At 32.3% G+C, this 13,379-nt stretch overlaps 1 protein-coding gene across 1 annotated transcript in view; it reads right to left on the bottom strand.

Annotated features, from left to right (window-relative positions):
- The window catches only part of ARID2 (AT-rich interaction domain 2), a 149,467-nt gene that overhangs the window by 71,091 nt on the left and 64,997 nt on the right, over positions 1-13,379 (bottom strand). The gene's annotated exons all lie outside the window — the stretch shown is intronic.

Here is a 13,379-nt window from a genome sequence, read left to right as displayed (position 1 = left end):
ACAAACCTCTTATATTAGTGGAATAGTCACTTCAGCAGTAATACTGCAAACTCAATGCAATGATTCTAAAAGTGTTTCTGTATTTTCAGATAAGATCACACCACTGCTCAAATAAAAATATAAAAGTAAGAAATATCAAAGGACAACTACCTGTAGATGCGTGGCAGTATTTTATTTACTGATTTTTAAAAAATTATACACGGTCACTGTAAAAACCAAGTAAAAATGAGAAGATTCTCTAACCCCTGGCCTCCCCAATCTCACTCACCAGAGATAACCACAAGTTCATGTGCATATTTCTATGTATTTTCTGTGCATATTTTTATTTAACAACATATTTTAGACATCTAAGCATGGCAATACATACACTACTAATTCAGTCTTTAACAGCTGTATAATATTTGATCCTACTGATCATCATAACTTAACTAATCTCTAGTAATACATTTAGCTAGTCTCAATTTTGTTTTTTGGTATTACAAATCATGTAGCAGTAAGCTTAATGTGTGCACAGGCTTGAATATTTTTCTCTGGATAGACATTGATAGACATACCAATAAATGGTATACAGCCAAGTTCCCATCTAAACGTCATGTGCCTAATACATTCTGCCAATTTGTGAGAGTTCTTCTATCCCCTACTGTATTACCAGTAGCAAGTATGATCAATCTTCTTAATAATTAGAATTTCCAAATTCACAATCTATCATTACCTACCAATTTATAGTAAGATTCTCAAATAAGATTTTAAAATGGGGAAACTGGTCAAATCCATCAAAGACAACACTGTAACTAACAAACTTGTTACTGTACTTCACAAATAAGTTAAGCTGATTAATACAATGTCTTGTATTTATCATAGGAAAGTTCTAGATTATTTTACAGATCAATCCTTCTACCATTCTTGATCCAGGCAGGTATTAAGTCCATTAGTAGCTATTTTAATTTCTGCAGCTCCCCACCCCTTCGCTTTTGCAGTTACAGACAGCAGAGATGAAGGAGGGGTGTATCAAAGAACATACAGGATGATCTCAGAAATATTATTTTGTTTTTAGTACCAAACTTTAATTTTCAAGATGGAATGAATGGAAGCAATAATTTTATAAATATAAAAACTAATGCCATGGAAAACCTTTACCATTCATCATTTTCCCTTTCCAGCTTTACAAGCCATGTGTTTAAGCCTGGAAAGGAGGTAAACTGTTCCTTTCCATTCCTTTCAAGTGCTCTATATAAGTTCAATTCGAGCAAGGAATTCTTTCCTAGCAGGCAGCTTGACAGCTGATGATTCCAACACTTTTCTTTATTGTTAGAGATATGATATACTGAAGCAGAGACATATGCACGTATATTAACACTTGAGCACCGAGGGGTGTATGCAGTTGCATACATTTAACCCTGATACCGGGATGTCCCGCAGCAGACAGTATTTACAGTCCAAAAACATTTTAAAAAGCCACACGATGATTAAAAAGAGGCAGTTTCTCTCCAGTATAGACCCACAGAGGACTTAAATAGATAAATAAAACAGGTCTATTCTTTTTGAACTTCCAATGCACAAATAAAAAGAAGAGTAAACACAAATCTAGACACAAATAGCTGCTCAAAAATTATGTGACATTTTCTGCAAATGAGGGATTACTTATATTACATGAAATCACTCAGGCAATAATATTGATAGACATATTTTGGAGAGTACGCTCTTTCAGAATTGATTGAACTCACTGTGCAGTTGTTAAACATAAACTAAAAATAAATAATCTTTATTAAATAATTTTTATCTAAAAATAACAGTGAATATGTAAATTTTAAAATCAAAATCTTACACTAACAATATTTTTAAGATACTCTTTATAAATTTGTTACTCATAATTGAGCAGATTTAAAATTTGTGTTTTTTTATTATGGCTGGGGGAGAAAGCAACATTACTAGACCATAAGTATGACATTTTCCCTCCCACAACACCCAAAATGGAGAGTTAGTTATATGGAGTGACTGACAGAAACACAAGTACTATATAGTCATAATAAATAGTATAAATTATTATATGCATTAAAATCCTTAATAATTCAAATTTTTATAACATTAAAAAAATATATATATACATATATATATGACTTTTGGTCCCTTGTCACACATTCTAACCATATCCCTCCAAACACATTCTTTACATAATTCTAATCCTCAGAAATTTATAGTTTAGGCAAATTGTTATGATTTTTGAAGTTTTATTTCCCTGACTTGAGAGCTAGTACTTGTTCTCACTGTCATAATTAAATATTTCCAATTGAGACTCAACCTTTCTTAGTTCAGCTAAAGTTTTCACACGCAGTCTGATCCCTTCCCCAGTCAATAAATACAGTCTTTTTTGATTTTTCAAGGAGTTATACTTCTAAAAACTAAAAAGCATTAACAAACAAGAGAAAGCAGCTAAATTACAAAATTAAAATTTAAAGTCTAAGTCTTCAGATTTAACTTTGTATCATGACCTTGAGTTTACACAACGACAGATATATTGTGTTCACTCATTAAACTACAAAAGCTAGACTGCACATTTCTTTTTCTTCTCAAAGTTGATAACATCTCTTTGAATAGTTAATATATTAATCAAACAAGTATTTACTGAGCTCTTACAATAATCTGCCTATTACACTATATATTTAACTCAAGACTGGTAAAACATTGGAATCCAGATGGAAGTAACTTTCCGATCAGCCAACTACAGAAAACTAGGTTCCATAGTTCAACATTAGGAATAGATTCAGGTAGGGTGAGTTATATCTTCTTCTTCTTCAACTCTGCATCAATTTATTTTGTGGTGGATTCTGTGCCATAGATCAGAGAATTAGAGAATGGAGGCAAATATCAAAGTTGGCATATAATACAGAAATTATTTTAAATGGCACTTTTCAATTAAAAAGCTTAAGTGTGACCAAAACAATGGGGGAAAAGAATCCATTCAAAATAGCATCAAATTATAGGGGTAGCATTATTACGAATGTGGGAAAATTTAACCTCTTGCAGTATCTGACAGATTAAGTACACAAAAAAAATGTTAGGTTATAGAAGATTTGAATATAATCACCAATTAGATTAATTTATTAGAGACACACAATGATTTTCTTTTCAAATCTCTACAGAAATTATAAAACTGATCATATATCAATTCATACAGAAAACCACAATAAATTTAGGATTAAATATTATACAGGGCACATTCTCTATTAGGTTGGTAAAAAAGTAATTGCAGTTTTTGCAATTATTTTTAACCTTTTAAACCGCAATTACTTTTGCACCAACCTAATACATTGCAATTCAAAGACTTTTTTTTCTAAGAAAGAAATTAAACTCTTAGAAAATTAAAAATAAATTTCATGATGTAAAATGCCAAACTCATATGCAAAAGTAGAAACTAGTTTAATGGTACCCATCAGCAGATATCAATTCATGGTAAATCTTGTCTCACCTATAACCAAAATCAACCATCTTCATATTCCTCTCCCAGATTATTTTAAAGCAATTCCCAGATATCATAATTTCATCTGTAAATATTTTGGTAGAATCCTTGGTAATTAAAAGCAACAGTAACAACAACCAATCAAGAAAACTCCCGATTATTCTTGGCTCAAGGGAAACAAATCAAATGTATAGGATTAGGAAAACTTCTACGTAAAAACTTTTAGTTTTAGGAAAAGATGGCAGCAGTTCAAGGACCCATATTCATGTCTTCCCTTAAACACAACTGCAACGAACTTTGAAGAGTAAAAATAGAGGGATACTGCATGATTTGTAAGTTAAAAACTTACAGATATTCTAACGCATTAAAAGCAACTTCAAGGATCTACAAGACTAACATGCAAAACACTTTCTTGGGAGAGTAACGGGGTCTAGTGGAAGAGATCCTAGGCGAAAATACATAAAAAAGCAAGTTCAATTTAGATTTCCTTTAGCCACTAAGGATCAATAGAATGTGAGTGTGTCTGATAATGGGATCCAGAATGTGACAATTATTAAGAAAAAACTTATAGAAAGTTGGGCTGAACTCAGTGTTTATTCAAGGAAACAAAGTTTTTTATAAACATCACCTTATAGCTTCTTTGCCAAAGACCCAGGTATGTGGCCACCTATGAAAAGCACCACCATGGAAAGACAGGTAATGGGAGCTCCATTGATGTGGTGTGCAAGTAACTTAAAGAAGAAACACCAGGCACAAAATCAAGTATGTGGCTTTGAAACCATAAAGTAAATGAAATTTCTTTGCGTAGAATCATCCCCAAAGGGAGGAGGGGCATTAAAGAGTAGATTTGACAATGTAGAAGATATCCTTGGTAATGTGGAGGGTAACCTTGAGAAAGTGTTCTACAAGAAAAACAAACAAACAAAAAACTTATGCAAACAATTGATGGACAAAAATGAGATATGTATGATAAACAGAAGAATTTCTTTAGCTAAAACGCTTAATGTGTACATCAAAAATGTCTGTGAGGCTGAGATGTAAGGGGGAAGAGGTCACCAGGCAAAAGTTAATGAAAAGAGAAAACTACTCAGACACATCTTAATGAAAAATTTAAGCTTCAAAGATGAAGAAGATTCCTACAAGAAGGCAGAACCACCTCCCCACTCACCAAAAGTTGCACAGAAAAGTTGAACTAGGCTTGACTTATCTTCAAAATTAATTGCTAGACAATAGTAAATATCAATAAAAAACAAAGAGTTTTGAGGAGAAAAGTTATTTTACAAAAAATCCATACTCAATCACGTTGCTCAACTAAGAGAATAGAAATTCATTTTAAGATATGTAATGACTCAGAAAGAATAAAACGACATAGCTCTTTTAGGGAAAAAATCCCAACAATACTCAAGTAAGTACTCTAACAGATAAATCAAAATTAAGGAATGGTTAAATAGCAATGTGCACAGAAACTACTTAAACTCAGGTATTAATTGCAACCATAACCATTACATTATAAAAGAGAATGCAAATGTCAATGATAATTACAAAAGAACATAAAAATGTAAAACTATTAGAATAATGTAAAAATGATACTGCTGATATGAAGTTCAAGAACTTTTCTACAAAAATGAAAGAGAAGGCAGTAGTAGTTAATAATTAAAATTGTACACTGCGTGTTATTTATACAGGAAGTGTGAACAAAACAGGTTTATTCTCATAGTTAATATTAAGGAAAATATATTCTTCGCAATGTTTCCAAGTTTTTTCAAGTGTTTAACAGCAAAAATGAAATTAGGATCATTACTTTCCAAATAACAATAGAGAAATAAAAATATTAATGTATATAATATGCAGAGAGAAGGAAGAAAGCAAGAATACCCTTTGATGTAGCAATTAGGTCCTTAAGGATATACACTAGCTAAAACTGTAAACAATGCAAATATTCATAAATGACAGCATGAATAAAAACACTGTGGTGTATTCATGCAATGAAATATTATATGGCAGTGAAAATTAATAAACTAACATGGATTGATACACATGGCCATCAACAACAAAATCTTAAGTAAAAAAAATCATTTCAGAAGAATATATTATGATTCCATTTATATGACTGTCATAAACAAGCAAAATAATGAAATATATATTTTTAGCAATAGACGAGGTATGTAGTAAAACCACAAAGAAAAGCCAAATAATAATTATCACCAAGAAAAAGCTGGAATTTTTCCTCAGGAGAGAATTCCAGTAACAAAGAAACATAAGGGGCTTCAAAGGGATTAGCTGAGGCTTTTTTTTCTTGTTTGGTGTAAACTTGCCTGTATTAAGCTTCTGTTGTGTATACAATATGCATCATAATGTAAAAAAAAATTTAAAACATCAGGAAAAAAGTGAGTTATTTCAAATTTTCAAAAAACAGATATTTCCACTGTTATGTAAAATATTTCCAATTACAGGAAAAGATTAGAAGCTCCCTGAAAACTAATCTAGCAAAACTCTGACAAACTTCATAAAATTGCAGTTAAAAAATACTACATACATAAATACTAGGAAAAACAATCTATTACCATGTTTCCCCGAAAATAAGACCGGGTCTTATATTAATTTTTGCTCCAAAAGACGCATTAAGGCTAATGTTCAGGGGATGTCATCCTGAAAAATCATGCTAGGGCTTATTTTCCGGTTAGGTCTTATTTTCGAGGAAACAAGGCAATATATATTACACACACACTCAAGATTGAAGATTTTATTGCAGAAATCCAATGATAGTTCAATATTGAAAATTTCATAACTCACCTGTAGATTGAAGCAAAACACTATTATCTAAACAAAGAATGCCAAAGGTTATTTAATAAAATGAAAAACCCATGCTTCATCGAAAAAAGATTAATTAGTAAAGAATTCCAGAATATCTCTACTTTTGTATCTCTCATATGGCCCCTTTGTTATGCCATATACAAAAAAGAATTCTTAATCTACTTCTATTACCAGTACAGACTTTCTCAGAACATTAAACTTGATTCAAGGTTCTTGCTTCTGTAGAAGAGTACCCTTCAAATTGGGGCACACACACAAGATACTCCAATAGGGAGAGATGTTTAACTGACAGATGGACACTGCCTCCTCCCTCCCTTGCTCCATGTATCAGGCAGTGTGACAGTGTGGAAGGACAAACAGTAGAATCCTCATTCATTGATTAACCTTTGACCAGTGGAACCTTAATCATTCATTAGATTCTATGTACTAATGTCAGTGTGGATTTAAGATAACACCTAATTTTAACTAAACTACCTCTCACAAAAAAGGTAAGAAAATTAGATTCCTTCAAAGAAACCAGTTTGAATAAAACAAACAAAAATAAATAAGAAAATGGCAGAGCTTACACATCTCACATAAGCTCATTATCACCAATACTAAGAAGTAAAACAATGGCAACTCAATCAGATATGAAAGTAGGCCAAAAAATGTATCAATTATAAAAAAAACAACAACGATCTGAACTTTGGGTTTACATGCCCTGACTTTGACGATGAACCCTATCCTAGGCTAATGTGATATTTTTATGTTACTCAAGATTTGCCAAGATGTTCTAAGTATCCAAATTTTGAAGACAAACCTCTATATTTTCTCAGCAACATTTTTCAAGTCATTGAAACTTAATCAAAACTTCATAAAGTTTAAAGATATATATTATTTCAAGTATGTGTATTGATAAATATTTACAGGAGTCCTTCAAAAGCCAACTTCCACATTACTGGGGAAACATTATTCTGTCATGATAAAAATGGCTAAGTTAACATATGAAAAATATGGCAACAAAATGCTGTTGGAAAACGATAAGAAAACACTACTGAGAAGATGAGGAAACAAGGAGTCAAGCAAATTATACTGTGTCGGAGGTTTTCTATACAGCTGAGCTCAAGTACAAATGTTTCTAAGATATCTGAGCTTATAGTATTTACTAGACTCTCTTTCAAAAGTGAAAATCATGAAGAACTTTTTGATGAATCATTTAAAGAAAGTTGTGCCAGAGAAGATACAGTCTCAGAAGTAGATGATTTTTCTTAGAAAATTATTTTTCAGAAAAACATGTTAATTCTACTTAAAGCCATAATGCAGAAGCTGAGCTACTTTAACTCGGAAGGGGAAGAGGTAGGCGGAGGGAATAGAGGAAGATGAAAAAAAGGGTAGAGGAAAGAAAAAGGGAAAGCAGTAAGGGGGAGAGAAGGAAAGATTAGTAAGATGATGTGAAAATCATTTATTGCATCATTCACAGGCAGGGAAATGCAGCAAAGAAGTTGAAGTCAGAAGTGCCAAAAGTGCTACAAGATGATTTCAATGTGGTCAATGATATAAAAATAAGGTCTTTGAAATACAGTGAAATTTTTAAATATATTCCATAATGAGATGTGAAGTGACTAAAAAAAAAACAGTACCACAATAGTTGAATGGCTATCTTAGTGAAGGGTGCTTAAAAGTACTGCTGATCTTGAGAAGTTATATACTTTACTTTTCAATCTGCTGATTTTTCCCCATGACAACATTAGTTGATGAGCAGTATCTTACTTAATTGATAATTTAGAAAATGAAACAGCCAATATACCTTTTAAAGTAAGGTGACATTTTAATAATGAAGAGAAAATAATTACTTTTAAAAAGGAACTCATGCTATGGAGAGAGTATTTTTTTTTAAATGTTTTCTTAAAAGGATTTCCTTCCACCATGTGATTTCGTTGCTGAAAATACTGTCTGTGCACATACCTATCATATTAAAACTCTCATCTACACTGAAGTAGGAAAAAGAATTTTGCAAACTATTTAAAAATATCCCCAAAATTCTATGGGCTCTGAACCCTTTAAAACTTTTATTATTCAAATATATGGTGATGGAAGGAGAACTGACTCTGGGTGATGAACACACAATGGGATTTATAGATGATGTAATACAGAATTGTACACCTGAAATCTATGTAATTTTATTAACAATTGTCACCCCAATAAATTTAATAAAATTAAAAAAAAAACTTATTATTAATATAGTTTCATACTTAACATCACAAGAATAGTACAAAGAACTCATGTCCTCACTCAATGCAGATACGAATATGCCAATTGTTTTTATGTTGCTCATTTGCTTTATCATCTTTTCATTCTTTATCTCTCCCCCCTCGAGTTGCGCTCATACATACACATGTACGCACGCGCGCGTGCACACACACACACACACACACACACACACACACACACATTTTCCCGAACCATTTTAAACTATTTTCTTTTCAGACAAAAAAAGAGACATTTTTCAAGAATAGTGGGCAGTTATTTTGTAGTCCTTCAATTTAGCTTCTGATGTCTCACTATAATTAAATTCGATACAGAAAAATGTACTTTTGGCAGCAATACCACAGAAGTGAATGCGCATCCTAGTGCATATATTAGGAGGTACATCGTGTCAAATTGTCCCATTGATGGTACTGTTAACTTTGATTATGATGTTAAGGTTGGGATTAGGAGGTTAAATCACTATGAAGTTACTCTTTTCCTTTTGGAAATAAGTAACTTATGGGAGACCACTTTAAGGCTATGTATATATCCTGTTCCTTGTCAAACTTTCACCCACTAGTTTTAACATCCACTGGTGATTCTTGACTGAATCAATTATTACCGTAATGGTGATTTTTCTTAACTCCATTATCCCTTCTATATTTATTAAGCTGGTATTCACTCTACTATAAGTGAGCTCTTCCTCTCTTTTATTCATTTATATACACAACATGAACTCGAAGATATTCCATAAATATCATATTCCTATTATTTATTCTAATGCTCAAATTGCCCATGTTTGGCCAGTGGGAGCCCTTTCAAGCTAGCTTCCATATCCTTTGACATGTCCCTGTAAATTTTTGCATTCCTTGCTTTATAGCACAAGATATAACTGTCTCATATTGTATTTTCCCTTGTTCTTGCCCTAGAATCACCCTTTTCTTCAAGGAACACTACTTCTTTATAATGAGGAATGGTGTTTAGAAATCACTAACTGCACCTCAGGTGTGCTCATTGCTTATACAGGTATCTTTGTTTCTAGGCCCTTTCAATATACGTAAGTAAGCAATATAAGGATATGCATGCATGTGTGCATAAATCTGTATGTCTACCTTTATAAAAGCATGAGATCATTCTAACACCGCTACAGCCAATTTAATGCACAGTTCTCCCTTTTCATATTTTAAACTCTCTTCTCTGAGAGAAATCTGACTCAAGTTTTTCTAAAAAAATCAGACATTTGCTCAATCCTACAGTAAATAAACCTAGAATTCAATATAATTTTTACAGTTCCTTTTGTCTTTAGATCAATGATATACATTTGAACACAGGTTCATTTGTTTTTGTTTGTGTATTCCACTTTAGGCTTATATTCTTCCACATTCTTGTTGATTTTATCTTTTAAAATTTGTTATTATTTACTTATTCTAATTGACTCTCTATTTTCAATATGAAAACTAAATTGTGGGTTATAGCTACAGCAGTGATTAGAGGTGATTTATGTGACACATTTTCTTTATTTTTCTTTTGTTTTTAAATTGCTTTTGGTATTTAGGATGGTCTGTATTTTTTTCTATTGGTTACTTTTGTACTTACACATTTGCAATACATTAATTCCATTTTCTTATTATTTTATCATCTAATATGTCAACTTGTATCTTCTCACTCCCATCTATTACTTTTACAACAATCAGTAAGTTTTTTCTACTTTTCTCTTCACCTCTTCCTTTATAAATTGCATTATTTCTACTTTGCAAGAATATGTAAGATTTACATATTATTCTCTCACCTTTGTTGCTACTTATGTTTTAGTCTTAGATCTATAATTAAATATATTTAATACTCACCATGGTCCTTCTGCATATATTTTACTACTCAACTGAGTTGGGTAAATATCATGCTATAGTAGCTTCCTCAAGAAGGATTCATGTGTATAGTGTTCTCTGAGTTTTGCATGTTTAAAATGTTTTCTATGCTTGGATTTGATGAACAGCTTTATATAAAATTCCTGGCTCATTTTTTTCCCCCTGAAGTTTCTGGAAAGCACTGCTCCATTGTTACTTTGCTTTGTATGTTACTACTTAAAAGTCTGTGCCAATTTAACTCTCCTGTCTTGTAGGTTATTTGGTCTACCCACCACCCCATCCCACCCTGGAGGTTCTCAGAATTTTTATCTTTAGAAAGTCTAAGTTTTTACAAGAAAATGACTCAAAATTGACCACTTAAGACCAATATCCCCAGATATTCTACAGTCCTTTCAACATGTACATGCAGGTGCTCTTTCATTACTGGAAAAAATTTAATTATAGTCTTAAACATTTCTCATTGTTCAGTTTTTGCAATTCAGTGACACATGTATATTGAATCTTTTTGTCTCATTTCCATCTTAACCACTTTTGCTTTTACCTCCTTTTCTCTAGTTTTACTTAATTCATTTTATTTTTTCTTAATTATTTTTCTACCTTTCTTCAATGGCTTTTATTAATTCTTCAGTTGAGTCCACTCCTCCTTAGGCATCTTGAAATTTAGAATTTCTATGATTTCTGTCTTTGTCTTCCATATCTTCCTTGGGTTCAGTCAACTCTCTTCCCATTTCTTCCTAGGTTTCTTGGTGATTTAGTTGATTTTTAGGGATATTTTCTTTTGCTTTTAAATTCATGAATCTAGTTGGTTTTTCATGTCTCCAAATGCTCATTTGAGGTTATTTCATTCAGTTTGTAGAGCTGTATGATAGTTTTCTTCTGCTGTGCGGTTGTTTTATTTTGGGGAGGGGGTTTCATCTGCTATTTTGATTCTCGTGTTTTCTTATGGTGGCTTTCCATAAATTTAGGAGGCTTTCATCTATTGTGATTCTGACTTTGGGGTGGGTCACAAGATTCCTATTTCATGAGCATCCTCTTTTGTTAGTGTAGTAAGCATGATTTATTTAATTCTTTTTTTCTTTTTTGATTGTGATGGTAAGGAGGGTGGTTGCCTGTCCTCTAAGTTGGGGGATGGCTTTCTATTTTATCTTGCAGGACCTTAAATTTCCCCCTTTGGCTTCTTTTTCCTTCACCATCCAATCTCCAAAGGGTGCCTTCCCTTCTCTTTAACTTTCTTCACCCTCAGATAAAAAATACCTTTCAAAGCCTACCATCTCAAATCACATGCACTTTTAAGCCCAAGACCTATGGACAGTGCTCTCATCTACCAGGACTCTTTTGTACTTATGGTTTGGTTTCTCTTTCTGATGGTGATTTTAGAGCAATCCTAGTTTCCTCCACAGTTTTTCTGAACTTCCCTTGTTCTCCATAAATGCTTGTGTCAAGAGAGAGAAGTCTCTCTGCTGGGATTTGGTGCTTACTTTCCCACTTACAAAAACCTTGAAGTTTGTAGTATAGTCTCCTAGTTACGTTGAGGGGATTGATTTTGTACAGTTTTATTTGTTCTTCTGGTTGATCTTTACTGATTTGGGAGGATAGAGACTTGGATTTATTCTTACCTATTATTATTCTTACTTGCTCAAAAGTTGATTTGAATCTTTTTACAAAAAAATGTAAAAATGTGTCCCAAAATTTACAACAACAACAACAAACAAACACATGAACAAAAAAATCCTGATTAGGCAAGATGAAAAAATGTTCAATAAATTTCAACAGAAAAACACTGCATAATAGACAGAAGGAATTTGAAAAAGAAGGATCGTGATTTCTTAAGTGTACATAATGATGTAGTTGTTCCATTTTCATCCTTTTATCATTCTTCCATGATGGAAAAGCAAGTATCAAAATAAACTGAACATAGAAACAGACTTTTGATTCAATGTATGACAAACTGTTAAACTGACATTTTTTTTTAAAAAAATGAAACTAGCTTTTCTCATAAAATAGTAATCAGTTATTCATTCAACAAAATGTTATTAAGCATTCACTATGTGCCAAGCACTGGTCTAGATGCTTGGAATACTTAGTAAACAAAGCAGACAAATATCCCCATCCAAATGGGGCTAAAATCCTCATGGGGGTAGACAAACAATGAAATTAATAATATACTTTTTAAAAAGATCACAAAACCTTTTTACATGGTTAATAAATAAAATTTAAAATGATTTATTTCACTTTTAGCATATCAAAAATTTCCTTTTGTATATTTCTATCTACACTTAGGTTATATATTGGGGAGTATGCCCCCAGTTTTTCACTTTTAGGAATATAATTATAGTCTGAGGAGCACAGATGTCTAGAGGATATCAATCACCAAGAGATCTTGGACATAAAGCTAGATGGAATAGCTTATAAAACATTGGGTTGTCTCTCCTTGGAGAGTGGATAATAAGTATATTTATAGGTATAAGAGGAATCATTGCAATTTATTAGGTTTTTATTGTTTGCTTCAAGTATATGTGTGAGAAGAAGGGTTGTATAATGGTATTAAGCAACCAAAAATGAGAGCTGCATTAAATGTTTGTTGCCTGATATCCAGCATTCAAGAACCCTACTATTTAGGGAACGCCCCAAAGTAAAGAGCAGCCAAGTTGGGCCTCACTAAAGATGCTAAGAGGGTGGAAAAGTCTTCTCTCCACTTCATGGTAGCTACAACATGGACGTACAAAAAGGTCTGGTCCAAATGGAACTTTGAATGAAACTATAAATAACAGGTTATTTATAGTAGTAACTGCAGGAATTGAGAGAATTGGTTTTCCAGACTTCCTGCAAATTCCTTTTCTTCAGAAATTAGCCAGGACTGAGTTATGTTGTTTGCAAATAATTACAGTTTATAACCCAGTAATCTATTTCTAGAAATTTATCCTATATTGCATATTGGCAAAGAATAGGATAAGGATGTGTAACATTACAGTAGTTTGTAACAACAAAAGACAGGGAAAAAAACCTACATGTTGAAA

Source organism: Rhinolophus sinicus, chromosome 1, assembly GCF_057876585.1.
Source record: "Rhinolophus sinicus isolate RSI-liver-muscle chromosome 1, RSI-T2T, whole genome shotgun sequence".
Lineage (NCBI taxonomy): Eukaryota > Metazoa > Chordata > Mammalia > Chiroptera > Rhinolophidae > Rhinolophus > Rhinolophus sinicus.
Note: the sequence above shows the minus strand (reverse complement) of the source record. Positions and strands in the feature narration are given on the sequence as shown.